The sequence below is a fragment of the Anomaloglossus baeobatrachus genome, chromosome 2 (assembly GCF_048569485.1).
Source record: "Anomaloglossus baeobatrachus isolate aAnoBae1 chromosome 2, aAnoBae1.hap1, whole genome shotgun sequence".
Taxonomy (NCBI): domain Eukaryota; kingdom Metazoa; phylum Chordata; class Amphibia; order Anura; family Aromobatidae; genus Anomaloglossus; species Anomaloglossus baeobatrachus.
The window spans coordinates 455,294,002-455,316,548 of record NC_134354.1 but is presented as its reverse complement, the minus strand read 5'-3'; the positions used below and the strand labels follow the sequence as shown (position 1 = coordinate 455,316,548).

The 22,547-nt window shown below is 43.6% G+C and overlaps 1 protein-coding gene across 4 annotated transcripts in view; it reads right to left on the bottom strand.

The window, feature by feature from the left end:
- TPST1 (tyrosylprotein sulfotransferase 1) overlaps positions 1–22,547 on the bottom strand; it is a 138,751-nt gene that overhangs the window by 13,545 nt on the left and 102,659 nt on the right. The window lies entirely within an intron of this gene.

Below are 22,547 nucleotides of genomic sequence, written 5' to 3'. Positions count from 1 at the left end.
TGAAAATGGTATTGTGATTTTACATGCGCCCTCAAGGCTCCCCAATAAAGTTTATAGGTAAAGGGCTCATAAAAACCCTTGAATTCTGCAGAATTTGAACACAGAGTGCATGAGGTCTCACAAAGTCGCATCCGCTTTGCTTGATTTGTCAAACTGGCTGATTTTTTGCATTAAATAAACAGGTGAAAATGTGCAGTGCTTTCACTATGTGGAATTAAGGCCTGAAGCGACCATACAATATCTGAAATAATACAAAAAGTGAAACAAACAATAATAACAGTGAAATACAGTCAGAACGGTGACAATGCAGGAAATAAGGGAGGCCTTGAGGGAATATTTCAGCAGTAGCGGGGTTGGGGGGGAGGTGTCCCCGGGCAGTCTGGGAGGCGCACAAATGTGTGGTGAGGGGACTGTTCATCAAACATGGGGCTCGCCTGAAGAGAGAAAGAGAAGCTAAGGTTACATCCCTTCTGTCAGACAGAGAGCTGGAGGCAATCCACAAGGGGTCTCTGGGAGGGGACGTGGGGGCCACTTTGGTCAAGAAGAGGGAGGAGCTGCGGTCCCTGCTATATTGTAAAGCTAGGGGAACATTGGCTAGGTGTAAACGGCATTTCTATGAATTTGGCAATAAGAGTGGCAGGGCCCTGGCTAGAGCTCTGAGGACTCAGAGAGCGAGAGGATATGTCTCTAAGGTGCACACCGCGGGAGACAGGTGGGCTACTTTGCCGAAAGACATTGCCTCCGCTTTTAAAGATTTCTATTCCACCCTCTATGCAATTGATGAGGGGCGGTCTGAGAGAGCCAGGACGGAATTGCGTAGCCGTATACGGATGTACATCGCGGACTCCGGCTTGAGACATCTCAAACCGGAGGCTGCGGCCGATCTGGAAAGGCCCATCTCGGAGGAGGAATACCGGTCTGCACTTAAAAAATCTCCCACAGGTAAGGCCCCTGGCCCGGATGGTTTCCCTCTGCTCTATTACAAAAAGCTGGATTCCATTTTGATTTCCCCATTTCTCTCAGCATTCAACCATGGCCCACATTCTGAAGCTGCCCCCTTGCCAAGGGATACCCTAGCTGCTAATATAGTAGTCATCCCTAAAGAGGGCAAAGACCCTACTTCGTGCTCTAGTTACCGACCCATTTCCCTCCTCAACACAGATCTGAAGCTCTTCACTAGGATTCTTTCGGATAGACTTTCTCCATTGCTTGGGGAGATTGTTCACCCAGACCAGGCTGGGTTCATGACGGGTAGGGAAGCAAGGGACAACACGACTAAGGCTCTGAACTTAATACACAAGGCTAAATCCGATGGGCTGCCTTTGATGCTTCTGTCCACCGACGCAGAAAAAGCGTTCGACAGAGTTAACTGGATTTTCATGGAGGAGGTTCTGCGGGCAGTGGGGTTGGGGAGCATGATGCTTGCTTGGATTTGTTCCTTGTACAGAATCCCTTCGGCAGCAGTCAGAGTGAACGGTCTCCTTTCAGAGAGATTCCCCATTCGCAATGGAACAAGACAGGGCTGTCCTCTCTCGCCCTTGATTTTCATATTGACTCTGGAACCCCTGCTCAGTCGGATCAGAGGCAACATTAACATATCGGGCCCTAACGTCTCAGGTTCTACTTATAAAATCGCGGCTTATGCGGACGACTTGCTTTTTTTTTTATTACTGACCCTCGGGTTTCCCTCCCTAATCTTCTGAGAGAGTTGGAAACATACTCCTCTCTATCCAACTTTAGAATTAATATGTCAAAATCGGAGGCCCTAAATATATCTCTCCCCCTTGAGCAAGTCTCATCGCTACAATCCGCGTTCGAGTTTAGGTGGGCTAGCCAGTCTTTGAAGTATTTGGGCGTTCAGTTGACTGCGGACTCTAGCCAAATTTATAAGTTGAATTATCTCCCGCTCCTGCAATCTATTAGAAAAGATTGCGCTAACTGGGGGAAGGGCTACTTCATAAACCAAGGACCAAATTACCTAAAAAAATTATTTTATTCACATATATGCCACAAACACAGTACACATATTAAAAATATTCGTGATGAGAAGAAAGGTGGGAATCAATCTCCCCTAATCCTCACCCTTCCTGTCATACAGGGGTCGGCGTCCTTAAGTTTATTGACGCCCCCGTTCCTCGTCGACTTGAGTCCTATACTGACCCTCCACTCACTCTAAGAGAAATACCATGTGTCTCAATTCAAAGTGGGTAAAGTGAAACACCCAAGATCAGAACCACAGAAATAGTATGTGACATCAAGTAATAAAGGTACTAAATTCTGTCAGTCGATGTCATGGAGTAACTGTGGGAAGGGTATAACTCAGTCGACTGTCAATCAGAAAAAACAAACGTTTGCTGCATTCTGTCCAGGATACACCCTACGCGTTTCGCCCTCTTATTATATCAGTAGGGCTCATCAGGGGTATGACAGCATAGATCCTAAGGACTACGATTAAGGACAGGAAACATAAGAGATTCGTAAGAGACCTAGCGGACTTCCGTGATAAGCAAGCATATGCATTCCTGAGTAAGGCAGCATATGCATTCCTGTTGACATTTCATCTACTGACGGTGAGACCTCTGATACAGAGGGGAGGGAAAATAGATTTCCTAAACAGAGAGAATATTATAAGAAAAAATGGAGGGGTCAAAACAACTGGAGGAGGGGGAGGTACCAAGGGTACCAAAACCAAGGTTACAGAAGCTATGCAGAAGCAGATACCCCGAGGTCCTCAGCATCATCATCGTCCTCTGCCTTATCTACCTCTGCCTCTTTTTTAGAACAAACAAGTACGAATATGTACAATCTGAGGAGTGGGGGGGGGGGCATCGACCAAAAGAGAGGCCCACAGTAAATTAGAGTATGACATGCAAATTATTAATTTATCAAAATTTCAGCTATCCCAGATTGAGGAAAGGGTTTTGAGAAAAGGTATGTCTTTTGTCCCCACGACAAAATTTGATGCCTTTAGTTGGATTAAGGACATCAACTTATTCGTTAGGAAGTTAAAATGGAGAAAATATTTCGCTTTATCAGAGAAGAAAAGATGTTCTGAACTTGGGATTACACAGGATATGTTGGAAGACCTGGACATACTAGTAGAACTTGAGAATGAGGGATGTAGAGCCCAAGGGGAAGGTCCCTTCACGGACCTAAGGAACAAGAGTAAAAAAAACTCCTCCTATTGGGGAGTATGCAGCCATTGACATTTTTTGTAAAATGGTGACTGAAAAAAATAAGAACATCTATCCCAAGAGGAATGCGTCTCCTCCTAATTTAACTGAACAAGAAAGGAAAGCCTTACAGTCTCTGGAATCTAATACATCGGTGGTAATAAAACCCTCCAATAAAGGAGGTAACGTGGTGATCATGGACCACGATATGTATAGAGGGATGTGTGAAACCTTAATCCAGGACCGTATGAGTTACGAACAATTGAGGGTTGATCCAACTGTATGTTATCAAAAACAACTAAAGGGCATTTTGTCGAGGGCCAAAGAGAATAAAATAATTTCATCAACAGAGTTTGAATTTCTATATCCAGGTTTTCCGAGGAGAGCGACTTTTTAAGCTCTACCTAAAGTCCACAAGGGGACAAACCCGATTAAAGGTAGGCCGATCGTATCGGGTATTGATTCTCTTACCCAGAATTATAGCACTTATGTGGATCGTGTTCTCAGATCGTTTGTAACTGCACTCCCTTCGTATATAAGGGATACAATGGATCTTTTAACTAAGTTAGAAGGGATTGTACTGGATGAGGGTATGATTCTTACGTCTATTGACGTTGAATCATTGTACACAAGCATTCCCCATTCAGCTGGATTACAGGCAATTGAGTACTTCCTTAAAACACGGGGGAACCAATTTGAGGCCCATAACAAGTTCATACTGGAACTCATGGAATTCATCCTCACCAAAAACATCATCTTATTCAACTCCAAATTCTACCACCAGCTCAGGGGCACAGCGATGGGGAGCCCTTGTGCTCCCACATACGCTAATTTGCTCTTGGGCTGGTGGGAGGATACAGTAGTATTTGGGGATGAGGATGTCGATTGGTCCCCCCAGATTTATTTCTGGGGGAGATACATCGACGATGTTCTTGTTATTTGGTCCGGAAGTACTCAGTCCTTTGAGGAATTTGTGGGACAATTGAATATAAACTACCTGGGACTAAAATTCACATATGAGGTTGGTATTGATAAAATCTCTTTTTTTAGATATTTTTATCAAGAAAGGGGAGAATGGCCTTTTGGAGACAACACTGTATAGGAAACCCAGTGCTACTAACAGCTTTTTGAAATGGGAGAGCCATCACCCCCTAAACCTAAAAAGAGGAATCCCGAAGGGACAATTTCTACGTGTACGGAGAAATTGTTCTAAGGAAGAGGAATTTAGAAGACATGCAGTACAACTTGGCAAGAGATTCTCTGATCGTGGATATCCTAAAAAAACTATTGATACAGCCTTTTCACACGCAGCTCAGAGCGAGAGACATAGTCTATTATATAGTACCAAAAGCAAGGAGGGAGAGAATAAGACCCGTCTCATTGCAACTTATGATGACCATAATTTTCAGGTGATGAAGATTTTGAGGAGCCATTGGGGTATCCTCAGACAAGATAAAGATCTAGAAAATACTATTCACCCGTTTCCCTCAGTGACTTTTAGAAGAGGCTGCAATATACGTGATCGCTTGGTAAAGAGCCACTATACTCCTCCGGTGAATGCTGGGACTAGTTGGCTGTCAAAAAGAGAATGCGGAACGTTCAGATGTCGCTCTTGTAAATTTTGCAACTATATTGATACATCAAAGGAGTTTAAGAGCGTAACAACAGGCAGAACATACAAGAATAGGTCTTTTGCGAATTGCCGCACCCAAGGGGTCATTTACCTCTTTACCTGTAGCTGTCCAAAAAACTATATTGGGAAGACTAAGCGGCAACTGCGAGTGAGAATAGGTGAACATCTAGGGGACATCCGCAACAAAAGGGATACGCCAGTTGCCAGGCATATAAATGAGGAACATAATGGCCGATATGACGATGTGAGATTTAAGTCCATTGAAACTGTCCCAGAACCGGAGAGAAAAGGAGACTGGGACAAGATTTTATTACAGAGGGAGGCTAGATGGATTTTCTGGATAGAGTCCGTGAATCCGGATGGCCTGAATGAGCAAATTAGTTACACCAGTTTCATATGACGGGATATAAACAAATCCAACCATATCTTCTAAAATGTATATATTGGGTCCATAGTAGACCTTTGAATTAAATTGTGTCCCCTAATATAATTGGGTTGTACATCACTATTTATGTTCTTAGTTATGTGACACAACATGGTAGCCATATATTACTGTTTGACTGCCTTTATGTTTGTTCTGGGAAGTTGTACATTGTTGCCCCTGTACTTCTGTAGTTACTTTCGGGGACGTTACCCTGAAATGTGTTTGTTCGATCAATCATGTCCCTAATACACTATTCTGCCTATTAGTAGCCCCTTATGGTGTGATTATATAAATTGTTACAGGCAACTGTGCCTACCGTGCATGTGTTCTGGAATGTATGCTCTCCACATCGGTGAAGGTGTATAGGCTTTGCGCACGTGCATGATGACTTAATTGCGCGTGCGCACCTCTAGGAGGTAATGTCGTCCCACAATTGAGTGTGCGCATGCGCGCTCTCTTTGAAACGTGCGTGCGCAGTAGGCAGGAACTCCGCGCTGCTCGGAACCTTGTATAACAGACTCTGTAACCTGGGACTCGTCTATCTGTTACGATGCCCGGAAATGATGTTGCTGGGGGAGTGGCCGTATAGCCGGTTTCTGGCGTGAAAATCAATGTATACAGTGTATATAAGGTGGCTAGGTGCGATGTTAATACAAGCAGACACCTACACTGGATACACATCGTTATCCGGATACTCTGATTCAGGTATGTTTTCCTGCTTGTACCTTTGTCTTTTTATGTGTATTGGTTTTGCCTTGTGGCAATAGATTTGATAAGTGACATGAGATAATTTTGGAATTTCAGAGGTGTCTGTCCCACCACTAACTGGCAGCACTGGATCAGGATTCACCATAGGTATGTGTGAAACTGATGGGACATCTAATTGATTTTCTAATAATTTAATAAGGCTGGTATATTTTTTCTTTGACAGTGATACTCCTATTGTGGGGATACGTATTCACCTCTTTAAGGGGTATTGTCTCCTGTGGATGGATTTCATCTATACATGCATGAATGAGCCTAGACTGATGGTTAAGTCTTCAAATGTGCTGAAGCAGTGTGAGGTATATATGTCTACCTTATTTAAGGGATGGACTGCACACTGACTATTTACACATATTTTGCTTGTTTTTGTCAGATACACATGTGAATGAGCCTGAATCCGTATATATGCTCATCTATATTAGGTATATATATATATATATATATATATATATATATATATGTACTGACCTTTTTTATTTGAGGAGGGAAGTTGCATGTATATAGTTTATATATATTCTTGACCTTGTATTTGCCAGATGCACATGTGTGTGATTTTTGGACATTTGGATAGGCCTTCAGGCGTGTGGATATGGACGCTATTGATGTTCAGGCACACATTTATATATATACGCGTGTTGATTCTATCTAATCATAGGGATGATTTTTATATATCTTGCCTATATTGTTATTGTCAGATACAATTGATGTCTTGGTCCTGATCCTGGTGGTAGGAACTCTTTAACAATCTTAACAAGATGAGTTCCCTGATATCATCTTAATATTGATGGTCAGTACTGTTCTTTTTTATAAACATCATGATGTAACTGTGGATTTCCAGCTGTGGCAATAGTGGCACTTATGTTATGTTTATGTTCCAGGTTGTAGCTGTTTGTCAAGGATCTATGCTGTCATACCCCTGATGAGCCCTACTGATATAATAAGAAGGCGAAACGCGTAGGGTGTATCCTGGACAGAATGCAGCAAACGTTTATGTTTTTTCTGATTGACAGTCGACTGAGTTATACCCTTCCCACAGTTACTCCATGACATCGACTGACAGAATTTAGTACCTTTATTACTTGATGTCACATACTATTTCTGTGGTTCTGATCTTGGGTGTTTCACTTTACCCACTTTGAATTGAGACACATGGTATTTCTCTTAGAGTGAGTGGAGGGTCAGTATAGGACTCAAGTCGACGAGGAACGGGGGCGTCAATAAACTTAAGGACGCCGACCCCTGTATGACAGGAAGGGTGAGGATTAGGGGAGATTGATTCCCACCTTTCTTCTCATCACGAATATTTTTAATATGTGTACTGTGTTTGTGGCATATATGTGAATAAAATAATTTTTTAGGTAATTTGGTCCTTGGTTTATGAATAAGTTGTTTACCTTGATATCTAGTTCGGTTTATGAGGGAAGGGCTACTTCACATGGTTCGGGAGATGTGCAATATTGAAGATGAATATCCTGCCACGTCTCTTATACCTCTTTCAATCCTTGCCGATTAGGATCCCTAGCTCTTTCTTCAAGGAACTGGCCTCTCTACATATCAAATTTGTCTGGGCCAACAAACCTGCGAGACTTTCCCGGTCTCTCTTGTGCAGACCTAAGAGTAGGGGAGGCCTGGGTATCCCAGACCTTAAAAAGTACTATTTGGCCACGCACATGGTTAGGGTATTGGACTGGTGCCGCCATTCCAGCACAAAGCCGTGGGTGGCCCTAGAACAGAGTTTCTCGGAAATACATCTCCCGGCCACCCCCTGGCTTTTGAACCTCTCCCTGCCTGCTCTGAGATCCCATCCTACCATTGGCGCCACTCTTGAATGCTGTTCGAGAGGGGAGGTCAGACGTCTCCTCTTGCCAGTGCCTTCCCCCATGTCACCCATACTAGGTGACCCGGAATTCCGTCCTGGTCTCTCGGACCCGGTCTTTAGAAATTGGGTTATGGGGGGCAAATTCAGAGCTTGCCATCTGGGTAGAGAGGGGGAATGGCCTTCACTAGCGGATATCCGGGGCCTTTTGCCTTCGGGTCCCCTGGGGGAATGGAGGGCTATGCAGTTAAGGCACTTCATGCACTCCCTCCCTCGCTTCAGTCGATATGCCGGACCTCCTACGGGATTCGAAAAGTTGTGCCTGGGAGACGGAGTCTTACGGCACTCACTATCCCTGGTATAACAACATGCTATCAGATCCGGGGGATTTGCCCCCCCCCGGCCTACCTGCTGCAGTGGGAGAGGGACCTGGGGAATAGTTTATCCGACTCACAAAGAAACAACATCCTCCAGCTGGCACATAGAACTTCGATCAGTTCCAGACTGTTGGAAGCTAATTACAAACTGTTGGCTAGGTGGTACAGGGTCCCGACCAGACTCCATAGAATGTTTCCCTCAGTTGACCCTGTTTGTTGGAGATGCGGTCTGGGGGAGGGTGACTTTGTGCACATTTTTTGGTCTTGCCCTTCTCTGCAGCGGTTTTGGTCAGAGGTGGGGGAGGTAATCAGACGGGTGACCGGTACCACGGAGACAATGGGTCCGGAGCTATTTATTCTACAGCTATCCGAACTCCCGGTCTCTAAATATAGGAGATCATTGCTTAGATTTCTGGTCATGTCTGCCAGGTCTTGCATCCTGCTTGGCTGGAAGTCTACTACCCCCCCCACGCTGACACAGTGGGTTTCGCGGATTAACGATCTGATGCATATGGAGGATTTGACATCCTCTATTAACGACCGCAAGGAAGACTTTTATAGGACATGGTTTCCATGGTTGGAGTTCACCTACTCGGCGGAGTACGTGGACTTGTTCTCTGAACCTCAGGAGTCGTGATCCACCTTTTTTTTTTTTTCTCCCCCTCTCTCTCTCCCTCGCCCCCCTCTTCCTTCTTTCCTACACTACTCCCTGACCCTCCCCCCTGCTTTCTCCTCCCACCCCTTCCTTTTCATCTCTTTTTCTCTACAGGCCTTCAATCTTTTTCAGGCTTTGATTTCTTTTTCTTCGCTCTTCTCCCTACTTACATTAAGTTGGGTCGGCTTATAAAAGGTGTAAACTGGGCCAGACTTGAGTAGTAGTGGGGATGGGAATTGTATATGTGTGCTGACTGTTTGTATATATATTACCGTCATTTCTGTAATAATACCTGCGTACCAGTGGGGAGCAGGGGATGTAATGTTTAGTTACGAGTTTGGCTTTAAAATAAAGAATTAAAAAAAAAAAGAAATACAGTCAGAAGCAGTAGGTTTTTAGTATACATTCTTGTGTAATTTGGAGGCATTAAAAATGCACTTTTCATACGTGCAAAGGTCCAGCTCCAGAAATAACATCAGAACACCGGAGAAGGTGTATGACTCTACATGGTTAAGAAATGTGATTATATGCTGCTCTATTCTGTTGCAAATGGTGTGAGATACCAGCAGAAGGAAGAAAATAAACCTCAAATAGGTACAGTAATGGGGGATGGCGCTGGACAGGAATATCAGCAGAGGGAACATAAAATCCTTAAGGTGGTGTCACACATAGCGACGACAACAACGACGTCGCTGCTACAGTGCCTACAAGTAGTATTCAACCCCTTGCAGATTTAGCAGGTTTGATAAGATGCAAATAAGTTAGAGCCTGCAAACTTCAAACAAGAGCAGGATTTATTAACAGATGCATAAATCTTACAAACCAACAAGTTATGTTGCTCAGTTAAATTTTAATAAATTTTCAACATAAAAGTGTGGGTCAATTATTATTCAACCCCTAGGTTTAATATTTTGTGGAATAACCCTTGTTTGCAATTACAGCTAATAATCGTCTTTTATAAGACCTGATCAGGTCGGCACAGGTCTCTGGAGTTATCTTGGCCCACTCCTCCATGCAGATCTTCTCCAAGTTATCTAGGTTCTTTGGGTGTCTCAAGTGGACTTTAATCTTGAGCTCCTTCCACAAGTTTCCAATTGGGTTAAGGTCAGGAGACTGACTAGGCCACTGCAACACCTTGATTTTTTCCCTCTTGAACCAGGCCTTGGTTTTCTTGGCTGTGTGCTTTGGGTCGTTGTCTTGTTGGAAGATGAAATGACGACCCATCTTAAGATCCTTGATGGAGGAGCGGAGGTTCTTGGCCAAAATCTCCAGGTAGGCCGTGCTATCCATCTTCCCATGGATGCGGACCAGATGGCCAGGCCCCTTGCTGAGAAACGGCCCCACAGCATGATGCTGCCACCACCATGCTTGACTGTAGGGATGGTATTCTTGGGGTCGTATGCAGTGCCATCCAGTCTACAAACGTCACGTGTGTGGTTGGCACCAAAGATCTCGATCTTGGTCTCATCAGATCAGAGAAACTGGAACCAGTCTGTCTCAGAGTCCTCCAAGTGATCATGAGCAAACTGTAGACGAGCCTTGACATGGCGCTTTGAAAGTAAAAGGTACCTTACGGGCTCGTCTGGAACAGAGACCATTGCGGTGGAGTACGTTACTTATGGTATTGAATCAAACCAATGTCCCCACTGCCATGAGATCTTCCCGGAGCTCCTTCCTTGTTGTCCTTGGGTTAGCCTTGACTCTTCGGACAAGCCTGGCCTCGGCACGGGTGGAAACTTTCAAAGGCTGTCCAGGCCGTGGAAGGCTAACAGTAGTTCCATAAGCCTTCCACTTCCGGATGATGCTCCCAACAGTGGAGACAGGTAGGCCCAACTCCTTGGAAAGGGTTTTGTACCCCTTGCCAGCCTTGTGACCCTCCACGATTTTGTCTCTGATGGCCTTGGAATGCTCCTTTGTCTTTCCCATGTTGACCAAGTATGAGTGTTGTTCACAAGTTCGGGGAGGGTCTTAATTAGTCAGAAAAGGCTGGAAAAAGATAATTAACCAAACATGTGAAGCTCATTGTTCTTTGTGACTGAAATACTTCTTAATACTTTAGGGGAACCAAACAGAATTCTGGTGGATTGAGGGGTTGAATAAATGACCCTCTGAATAAATTTTTCACAATTAAAAAAAAAAAAAAAGAAATAACATTCTTTTTTGCTGCAGTGCATTTCACACTTCCAGGCTGATCTACAGTCCAAATGTCACAATGCCAAGTTAATTCCGAATGTGTAAACCTGCTAAATCTGCAGGGGGTTGAATACTACTTGTAGGCACTGTAAGTCACCATTTTCTGTGACGTAGCAGCGACGTCCCGTCGCTGTCGCTGTGTGTGACATCCAGCAACGACGTGGCCCCTGCTGTGAGGTCGTTGGTTGTTGCTGAATGTCCTGCTTCATTTTTTTGCCGTTGCTCTTCCGCTGTGAAGCACAGATCGCTGTGTGTGACAGCGAGAGAGCGACGAACTGAAGCGAGCAGGGAGCCGGCGTCTGGCAGCCTGCGGTAAGCTGTAACCACGGTAAACATTGGGTAACCAAGAAGCCCTTTCCTTGGTTACCCGATATTTACCTTAGTTACTAGCGTCCGCCGCTCTCACGCTGCCAGTGCCGGCTCCCTCCTCCCTGCATACGTAGCTGGAGTACACATCGGGTAACTAACCCGATGTGAACTCTGGCTAGGAGTGCAGGGAGCCAGCGCTAAGCGGTGTGCACTGACGCTGCCAGTGCCGGCTCCCTGCTCCATGCACACGCAGCTGGAGTACACATCGGGTAATTAACCCGATGTGTACTCTGGCTAGGAGTGCAGGGAACAGGGAGTCGGCACTGGCAGCGTGAGAACGGCGCACACTAGTAACTAAGGTAAATATCGGGTAAACAAGAGAAGTGCTTTCCTTGGCTACCCGATATTTACCTAGTTACGCTTCCACGCGTCGCTGCTGGCTGGGGGCTGGTCACTGGTCGCTGGTGAGATCTGCCTGTTTGACAGCTCAACAGCGACCATGTAACGACGCAGCAGCGATCCTGATAAGGTCAGATCGCTGGTCGTGATCGCTGCTGTGTCGCTATGTGTGACACCACCCTCACTCTTCCTCCTTGTAATTTTATCAGCTGTCTCATACCATCTGACAATTGAAATATTAGCTTTAGATTAGCAAATATGACATTGGCAGTCACAGGTTGGCATTTACCCTCTAGAGTTTGCTCAGTCACCTCATTATTTGCACTTTTAAGCAGGCCTTACAGCAAACATTTACCACTACAAATCAACTTTGAAAAGTTAGCTGGATTTAACCATCCTGCAACCCAAAGAAAAGCAAATATACACAATATCAGGTAGATTTATTGACAACTGAATGCGTTTACTAATGGAATGGCAGCTAAGGGGTTGGCAATTTGTTCTTGAAACAATGACATAGGAAAAACAAAGTACAATACTGGTATCCCTATGATATATTTCATGCTGTCATGTGTGCAGGTATACATAGAGCTGACATTCTGTGTAATAATATTTCACATGGATTCACCATTTGCTACATAAACCACTTTGGTGTTCACACTTCTAGTTATGTTGTTTTATGATTATTTTTTTTTTAACATGGATCCTTTTGTGTAGGCTGGGGCCACACGGGGCACTAGTGCGATCCTCGCATGACACTCGGCTCACGCTGGCAGTACAGCAGAGCAGAGTGTCATGGGAGTGTCCCTGCGACTGACGTCCGACTGTGCGAGCAGACCTCAGTTGCGGGGGGCGGGCCGTCTCTGAGGAGGGGCGGGCCAGCGCTGAGGAGGGGCAGGGAGGGGTTTATCTCCTTCTCTCCTCCACAGCCGGCTATTGCGATTCCCGCTCTGCACTCGCGGTACACCGGTGTACCGCGAGTGCAGTTCGATTTTTCTCTCGTCCCATACACTTGAATGGGTGCGAGAGAAAGTCTCGCATTACACCCGCAGCATGCTGCGATTGTTTTCTCGGTTCAATTAGGGCTGAGAAAATAATCGCTCATGGGTGCTGACACACAGGCTAAAATTGGTTTGAGCGGAATGTGATGTTTTATCGCACTCCACTCGCACCGTTTTTCTCGCCGTGTGGCTTAGGCCTTACTGTACGGGCAGCAAATAAATGTTATCCAGTGGGATAACAAAGGCTGCTTTTTTGGGAACGGAGAGAAAACAACACTGGCATGGAAGAGAGAATTTGAATCAGGGCAGAAGTAAATCACAATCACAGAATAATTGCCAAATAATGGCCAGAACAGCAGTAAATCATTTTGCCCTATTGGAGGTGGTAAATGACAGTACTACTAAAACCAGAATGTCCTGTAGAATGTCTCTTCCCTCTGTACCAGTCTATCTATTGTTACTTGTATATGTATTCTATATGTAACCCCCTTCTCATGTACAGCACCATGGAATCAATGGTGCGCAATAAATAAATAAATAATAATAATAAATAATTCTAAGCAGTACCGGCTTTACTGAAAACAGGAGATAAGTCCTGGTGCAGTAGAAAAGTAGAAGTTGTTAGGAATTTGGCAGCATCTCCTTGGTAAAGCACAGTTCCAGACATATAAGAAAAACTGTCATAAAATTTAATCAGATGGTCCTGCTAATATAATAAATCAGATATCTGTCACATCAGTGACACCAGTGCAGCCAATAAAAAATGCACCATATTAATGTTACATCAGTTTAGTCTTATATAGGTCAGATCTGGTGTACACTGCAGAAGGAATGAAATGGCACACTGTCACTGTAAGATGTGACATTTCGGTTATGTGACAGAGAAGTACATTAGGTGTAATGCCTTTGACAGGTAGAAAATGATAGGAGACATTCACACCTCTCATAATAATTGGAACATGTACTTTAACGTTTTCTATCTCGCTGCTGGCCTTTAGTGCAATGTTCTACATAATTTTTTCCTCCAACCAGCCATACAGCCTCAAACTGATAGATCAGTGTACATGAAGCACATCTAATAAATCTGTATCATGTTTGCAGATTAAAGACAGACCGTAAAGAACACTTTTCCAATGGCCTGTGCCGTATTAAAGGTCTCCTGTGGAGTCATACTATTCCCGTTATCCTTTAAAGAGAATTTGTCAGCAGAAATGACAAAACTATTTACAGTGCTTTGTAAAAGTATTCATACACCGTGAACATTTCAACACTTGTTCACATTACACCCACCAACTTAAATGTATTTTATTGGTATGATATTTGAAATACCAAAACTAAGTAGCAATTATTTGTTAATTGTAAAGGAAATGATACATGGTTTCCTAAATATTTAAAAAAATATAAATCTGAAAATTATGATGTGCATTTGTCTTCAGCCCCCTGTAATTTGATAATTTGCAGAACCCACCTTTTGCTGCAATTACTGCTGCAAGTCTTTTGGGGTCTGTCTCTACCAGCTATGGACATCTAGAGGCTGAAATCTTTGCTCATTCTTCTTTGCAAAATTACTCTAGCTCAGTGAGATTGGATGAAGAGCATCTTTGAGCCATTTTCAAGTCTTCTCATAGATTCTCAATGACATTTAGATCTTCACTTTAACTTGGCCATTTATAACTGACTATGCTTTGATTTAAACTATGTCATGATAAATGGTTTTCTAAATATTTTAAAATTACAAATCTGAAAATCGTGCTGTGCATTTGTATCGAGTCCCCTGGAGTCTGACACCTTTAAATTACTGTAAATCCTGAGTGACCAATTGTCTCCAGAAGTCACCTCATTAGTAAATTGAGTCCACCTGGGAGAATTTATTTTCAGCATAACTACAACTGTTTTGTGAAGATATGTTTGAGAACATTATGGATCAAACTGCTTCATGAAAACCAAGTAGTACACCAGTCAGGTCAGGGATAAAGTTGTAGGGAAGAGTAAAGCAGGGTTAGGTTAGAAAATAATAGCCCAAGCTCTGAACATCTCATGCAGCACTGTTCAATCCATCATCCACAATGGAACAATTACAAACCTTCCAAAATATGACCGTCCACCTAAACTGACATCACAAGCAAGGAGAGCACTAATTACAGAAGCAGCCTAGAGGCCCATGGTCTTGTAGTCATAGTGGTGGAGCTACAAAGATCCACAACTCAGATGGGAGAATCTGACCACAGGACAACTATACTTCACAAATCTATCCTATATGGAAGACTGGCAAGAAACCATTTTCTTCTAATACTGCACATATCCCTGGCACTATCCCTACCATAGTCAAAAATGGTAGTAGCTACTTAATGTTGGCATATCACACACAATCCCAATAAAATGCTGTTATGCCTCGAATCCGGGGCTCAATCTACTAACCTTTAGTTGTGTGGGCAGTTTCCCTCTCTGTTGGACTGCAGTCTGTTTTGTCCCTGTTCTATTGCTGATGATTCTCTTGTCAATCCTTTCCTTTTTATTTCTATTCAGGTGTTTTCACTTCCTCATTCCGTTTTCCCAATCACATCTTGGGAGGGGCTATTTATATTCACTATGCACATGCCTTCATTGCTGGCTATATTCCAAGATATTAGATGTTTGGAGTACCTCAGGGTGGCAACCTCTACGGTTAGGCAGAACAAATCAGGATCAGATTTAGGGCTTCTCCTAGTCTGAATAAAGACCTGTGGATTACAGGTTTAACATATCTCCTGGTTTGTTCATCCCTGTGTAAGTGGCAGGGCTCAGTCATAAACAAATTGAAGTTTGTAGTTGTAACGTGAAAAAAATGTGGAAAAGTTGCCGGCTCTCTTACTTTGATTTGGGCTAACAAGCCAAGAGAAGTGGGCTCTTCTTTGCTCATATATACCTTTCCATAGTCCTTAGTAGCACTCCTTTCTCCCTCCCCTTCTTCCTTTATATACTATATTTCTGTGGTGTCCACTACCATCTTTATCTTTTGGCTTTCAAGAAGAGCTCACATCCTTTTTGGCAGATGATGACTAAATTATTCAGCCATCATCAGCATCTATTCTGTTTACCTGTGAAATACTGCGGTCACTCTCTGATTGTGGCATTTAATGCACTCCAGCTGGGGGTGCATTATTCTATGCATCCATCAGAACACAGGGCATTGAAGAGTTGCCATAACACCCAAGGTCTGCTGGCATTCAAAGGAAACCGCGACTTTCACCCTAAAAATGCGATATGGCGCCCCCACTCCGCGACTACTCTCCCTGCTGCCCCTGAAGTCCCTGCCGGAAAAAAGGTGCAGTGCCTAAGATAAGTGCAACAAACAAATTGGTGTGGCGGGTGGAAAGTAGGGAAGAAAAATCAAAAACTTATCTCATTGATGTGAACAGAATGGTAATTTCAAGCCTCAACGCGTTTCTCCCAGAAGTGGGTTCCTCAGGAGGCCAATAGTAAACTACAAAGGTGGTTCAGGAAAACCCTCTGTAGCCAAATGGCTGATTCAAAGAGGGGATCCTGTTGATAAATAGCACACTGCAGACCCAAATAGTGCTGGTGTCCAAGGGAAAACACCCGATTCAATGAGATCTCTTTGAATAAGGGGAATCAAAAACGAAAGAGCAAAAATGCAAAATCACCTGGGTTAGGAAGAGGTTAATTTTATTTCACTGTTTGCAAAATTGCAGAGGGATTTTCTCTGCTACAAGCACCTAGAGAATATGGACCCAAAAATGACTCCTGCTACCTTCGAACAGAGTTGCTAAACAAAAGTTTTCCTGTGTATGTTTGGGCCCATAAATTGTCCTCATTAAAATTGAATTCCTTTCACTGGACATTTAGTTATCTAGTTATCTGGTCTTTTAGCAGTTGAGGAAAGCAGCAAGAGATCATGATTTCTAAACATCAAAACTAAGGAAAATAAAATTTATAATATAATTTGATCATTCTTCCTATTGGTCGTCTGACTTTATTAGAAAGTCTGATATACTTTGAGAAAAACATTTGCTAATCTCCCATCTATATGGGGTCACTGCTAAAGGCCTAAGAAGATTTACTGAATATTAGCCATCTTGTAACGATTGGTACAATTACTAGTATGCTGAAAAGAAAAAAAACAAACAGAGTAGGGATGAACTAATGTTGGATGGCAGTTTGACGTAAGGCTGAAGGTGAAAAAACAAACAAGCAAGCTTTGTTTACTATTTTTAAGAATGAATCTATCAGGACTTTTATTAACCATGTTCCCGCACGCAATAAAGCTGCTTTTTTCCACTGCGTTTTTTCTGTAGGTATCCGCACCAAAAAAATGCACAGCTCTGATTGTGTTTTTGCTGCAGTTTTTTCTTCTGTATTTTTCTCTTTTATTCATCTTGCTTTCAAAATTTGCTTTCCTCCTTAGGCTAGTTTCACACTTGCGTTGAATGGGATCCGTAGCATTGCGTTGTGTGACGCATGCAACGGATGCGTTGCATATAGTGGCACAACGCATGCTACAGATCGTACAAAATAACGCAGTCCGTTGTAGTTTTTTTTCCTTGACTTTACACATCTGAGCATGCGCAGTTGTGTAAAGTCAGCTGCGTTAACAGAATCCGTCAAATGACGCATTCTAACGGAATCCGCCACCATAGGCGTCCATTATAAAAACAACGGACGCCTAACGGATTCCTGCAGATTGCGTTTTTTTGACACTCCGCCAAGCGCAGAAAAACGTTACATACTGCGTTCAATCCGCTAGACGCAGCGTCAAAATAACGCCGCTGCGTCGTCTAGCGGATGCAACGCAGACACTTGCGTTACAGTGCGTCGTCCATACAACTCTATGGAGAATAGCGCGGTCCGTTAACGGACCGCGCTATTCTCCTTAGTGACGGAATGCGCTGAACGCAAGTGTGAAACTAGCCTTACACTCTTCCATTAACGCCTGATTAGTGTAGTATTTGTGGACTAAGGCAGCGCTTACACGAGTGATAATTCGCTCTTCTGAGAGAATCAGTGCGATTGTGGTAATGACACTCCGATCAAACCCTGATCAGAGTTTCAGCCAAGTGTCAGTCTACTGTGATATGTTTCTCTGGCATGAGAGAATCATATCACAAGTACGGAGAAGACAGGGAACTTACCGTATTTTTCGCTTTGTAAGACACACTTTTTTTCCCTCAAAACTGGACGTAAAATAGAGGTGCATCTTACAAAACGGATACGGCTTACTGGGGCTGCGGTGGTGGAGGGGGGTCATAGGAGACAGAGTCACAGCACGCACTTGGGGGTGTCGCGGCGGGCGGCATTGTTCTGCGGGCAGGCTGCGAGGGTGTCACTGAATGGGGTGTTTCGATGGCGGGTGCATTGAGCAGACTACCGGGCTCCATTGAATCGCCCGCGGTTGAGCATATAAACTTCAAAAAAATGGGTGCGAAGGCAACATGTGCGCAGATTGACTTCAAGAATATGTCCACGGAGTTATATCTGCACACAAGCCGCCTCCAAGGCCATTTTCTTGAAGTCCATCTCGTCAACTGTTAGGAATTCAATGGAGCTGTGACACCTCTGCAGCCTGCCCACAGATAAATGACACCCGCCGCGACACACCCCGAGCACGTCCTGTGACCCTGCCTCCTATGACCCGGCTTCACCACCATCGCCCCAGTAAGCCATATCCTGTGACCTTCCTGAGCCGCTCCATCATTGCCGCTCCCCACTGGTGAGCATTAGGATTAAGAAGTATTAGGGTTATAAGACAGACCCTCATATTAACATTAAAAATTATTATTTCCTATTTTCCTCCACTAAATTTGGGTACGTCTTATAATCCAGTGCACCTTATAAGACGAAAAATACAGTATTTTTTTCCATCTTCTCTATTGTCTGTGTCAGCGTAAATCAGGCTGCACTTGGATGACATCCGAGTGCAGTTCAACATTTTACATGCACCAATAGACTTGAATGATTACGTGTGATCCGATATAGGTTGCCAATTGTAACATGATGCAATTTTTTTCTATGATGAATCAGCATTAGAAAAATATGCTGATCGGCACTGCCCCATTGCCTAACATTGGACAGAGTGCGATCTGATAAAACATCAGATAGCACTCGTCTGATCTATACACTTGTGTGAGCGCAGCTTAAAAGGTGTCGTGTGGCAGATTCTACCATCTGAGCTGTGGATCTCTGCAGCTTCTCCAGAGTGATCATGGTCCTCTTGGCTGCTTCTCTAATTAGTGCTCTCCTTGCTTGAGATGTCAGTTTAGGTGGACGGACATGTCTTGGTAGATTTAAAATTGTGGTATACTCCTTCCATTTTTGGTTAATGGATTGAAAAGTGCTCCATGAGATGTTCAGAGCTTGGACCATTTTCTTTTTTTTTTTATAACATATCCATGCTTTATTTTTATCTACAACTTTATCCCTTACCTGTCTTATGTGTACCTTGGTTTTCATGATGCTCTTTGATATCTAATGTTCTTACACAAATCCCTGAGGCCTTCTCAGAACAGAAGCTGTATTTATACTGAGAAAAAAATTACGCACAGGTGGAGTCAATTTATTACTTAGGGGACTTCTGTAAAAAATTAGTCACTCAGGATTTTATTTAGGGGTATCAGACTTCAGGGGGCTGAATACAAATGCATGTCACAATGTTCAGATTTATGTTTTTAAAATACTTACAAAACTCTATCATTTCTCTTACACTTCACAAATACTTGCTATTGGTATATCACATAGAATCCCAATAAAATACAATAAAGTTTCTGAATATAAGGTGAAAAAATGTGGAAAAATTCAGGGGGTATGACTACTCTTTCAAGGCACTGTACAAGCCTTTTGTGAGCGCAGTTGTCAGATACCCATCTGTAAAGAGTAATCTCGATAATCTGGTTCTATCACAGAGCTGGAGCGGTCGGAGCAGAGTAACGTGTATACTGTAATGTAATGTTACTGCAAGTTCAGAGCAATTAATTAACTTTACGATGAAAGATAGGAATTAACTCAGTGTTATTGACCTTCTGCTTTGGATGAAGTACATATCTCACAGTGACCCGTAATCAGAAGGCAAAGGTCATGAGGACATGAGGAAGTCAAGCAGTGGTTACATGTCTAGACGAGACTGTTCCTGAGCGTGTGGCCAGAAGAAAGTATTTATGCATAGCGGTCGTCTTCCTGCAAGCAGATCTTCTGAATAACACAATACATAAGAGTGGAAACTCGATACTAGAAAAAGCCTTTAAGAATATGCATTTTCCTCCTCATGTATAAAAAAAAAAAACTGAGCAGGAATGAATATTCTCATTGAAGTTATTTCCTACACGCAAAAATTAAGGAGAAAAAAAATCACTACTTTAATCGACTTTTGGATATAAAATGAAAAAGATTGGTCACATAGTTAAGGATGAAATAAGACACTGGATCATTAAAGGAGTTGTCTGGCGGATCAGTGCGGTCTTGCGGCTGCGATTCGCACAAATTGATGGGACAGGGAATTTTCATCCCCTTTAGGCTATGTGTGCACTAGAAAGTGCTTTTTTTCTTAAGTAAAAAACGGACCCTCTTAAAGAATCCCACACCTGCATTTTTGCCGCGATTTGCCGTGGATTTACCGAGGATTTTCTGCAAGTTGGTCCAAGCGGATTTTTACCATTATCCATGGCAAAAAACGCAGGTACTTGTGGAAAAGAAGTGACATGCTCATTAATTCCGCAGCGGAAAATCCGCGGATAAATCCGCGGGTATAAAAAAACGCAGTGTGCCAACAGCATTTTTTTTAAAACCTATAGGTTTTGCTGGGGAATTGACTGCAGCAATGTTAGACGCATTTTCTGCAGCAAATCCGCGGCAAAATCCGCAGCGTGTGCACAGGGCATTAGTATGGCACATGCTTGACTGCTGTTTCATTCATTCCCTATGGGGCTGCCATGCTCTGCACCCGGCTTTTTCTGGCAGCCCAATACAGAAGAAGACTGGAGCGGCGCTGAAAACCGAAGAAGATGGTGATCAGTAAGTAGATTAACGCACTAACACTGTATAACATACACATATGTTTAACAATTTTTGTGGGAGTGCTTCTTTAGTGAATCGACCATTGTAACATGTTGTGGCAGAGCGTTCCATAGTATTACTGCTTGTACAGTAAAACATTTCTGTCTGTGATGACGACTAAGGCTATGTGTCCACGCTGCGGAAAATGCGCGGATTTTGCCGCGGATTTCTCGCGGAAAAGCCGCGGATTTTCCGAAAATCTGCAGCAGCGGCACTGCCCAGCCACTTCTATGGCTTTTTGGAAATGCTGTGCCCATGCTGCGGATTTTTCCGCGGCGGATTTGCCGCGGATTTTGATCCGGAAAAATCTGCAACATGTCAATTATTGTTGCGGATTTTGATTCGGATTTTGGCTATAGGATTGGGAAAAAAAAAAAAAAACGCATCAAAATCCGCGGCAATTCCGCGGTAAATCCGCACCTTTTTTTTGCCGCGGATTTGCCGCGGATTTTGATGCGGATTTTTTTGTACTGACCCCTCATATTTGGGGACCACGGGGGAACACTATTCTCCTTAAGGAGACTTTGCAAGCCAGTCTGGCTGCCAGGTAAGGGGACTTATAGCTGCAATGCCCCTCTGGGAAATATTCAAATTGTCTCTCCAGTAAAGGAGACAAACTCTAGCACAGCGCCACCTATTGGAAGTAGCGATCCTAAAAGTCACAAGTGGATTTTCAACAATCCATTGCAATATGACTCATATTTATCCTATTATTTATCATATTTATATATCCTGAGTCATATTGCAATGGATTGTTGAAAATCCACTTGTGACTTTTAGGATCGCTACTTCCAATAGGTGGCGCTGTGCTAGAGTTTGTCTCCTTTACTGGAGAGACAATTTGAATATTTCCCAGAGGGGCATTGCAGCTATAAGTCCCCTTACCTGGCAGCCAGACTGGCTTGCAAAGTCTCCTTAAGGAGAATAGTGTTCCCCCGTGGTCCCCACATAGCTTTCTCATGAGCCAGATCAGACACCCCCATACTTTGCACTGACGAGGGGCAAGCACCCCGAAACACCGTGTCTGCAAATTAGGATTCTGATCTGGCTTATATATCCTGAGTCATATTGCAATGGATTGTTGAAAATCCACTTGTGACTTTTAGGATCGCTACTTCCAATAGGTGGCGCTGTGCTAGAGTTTGTCTCCTTTACTGGAGAGACAATTTGAATATTTCCCAGAGGGGCATTGCAGCTATAAGTCCCCTTACCTGGCAGCCAGACTGGCTTGCAAAGTCTCCTTAAGGAGAATAGTGTTCCCCCGTGGTCCCCACATAGCTTTCTCATGAGCCAGATCAGACACCCCCATACTTTGCACTGACGAGGGGCAAGCACCCCGAAACACCGTGTCTGCAAATTGGGATTCTGATCTGGCTTATATATCCTGAGTCATATTGCAATGGATTGTTGAAAATCCACTTGTGACTTTTAGGATCGCTACTTCCAATAGGTGGCGCTGTGCTAGAGTTGGTCTCCTTTACTGGAGAGACAATCCCTCATATTTGTACATTGTAATAAGTACACCCCTAAACTGTCATTATTACCACTACGGTATATATTAGTACTGCAGTCTACCCATTAATTTAGTTACCTTGGTTGTCCGGCTCAGCACCTCATAGTTAGGGAACACGGTGTACAATGGTGACACCAGTGTGGCCTGACTAGTGACGTATACAGACAAAACTATGTCCTTATCATGAAGACCTCTCATTTCAGCTATCCCATGATTATAGTTGCCTAAAGTTAAATTTACTGTCCACTG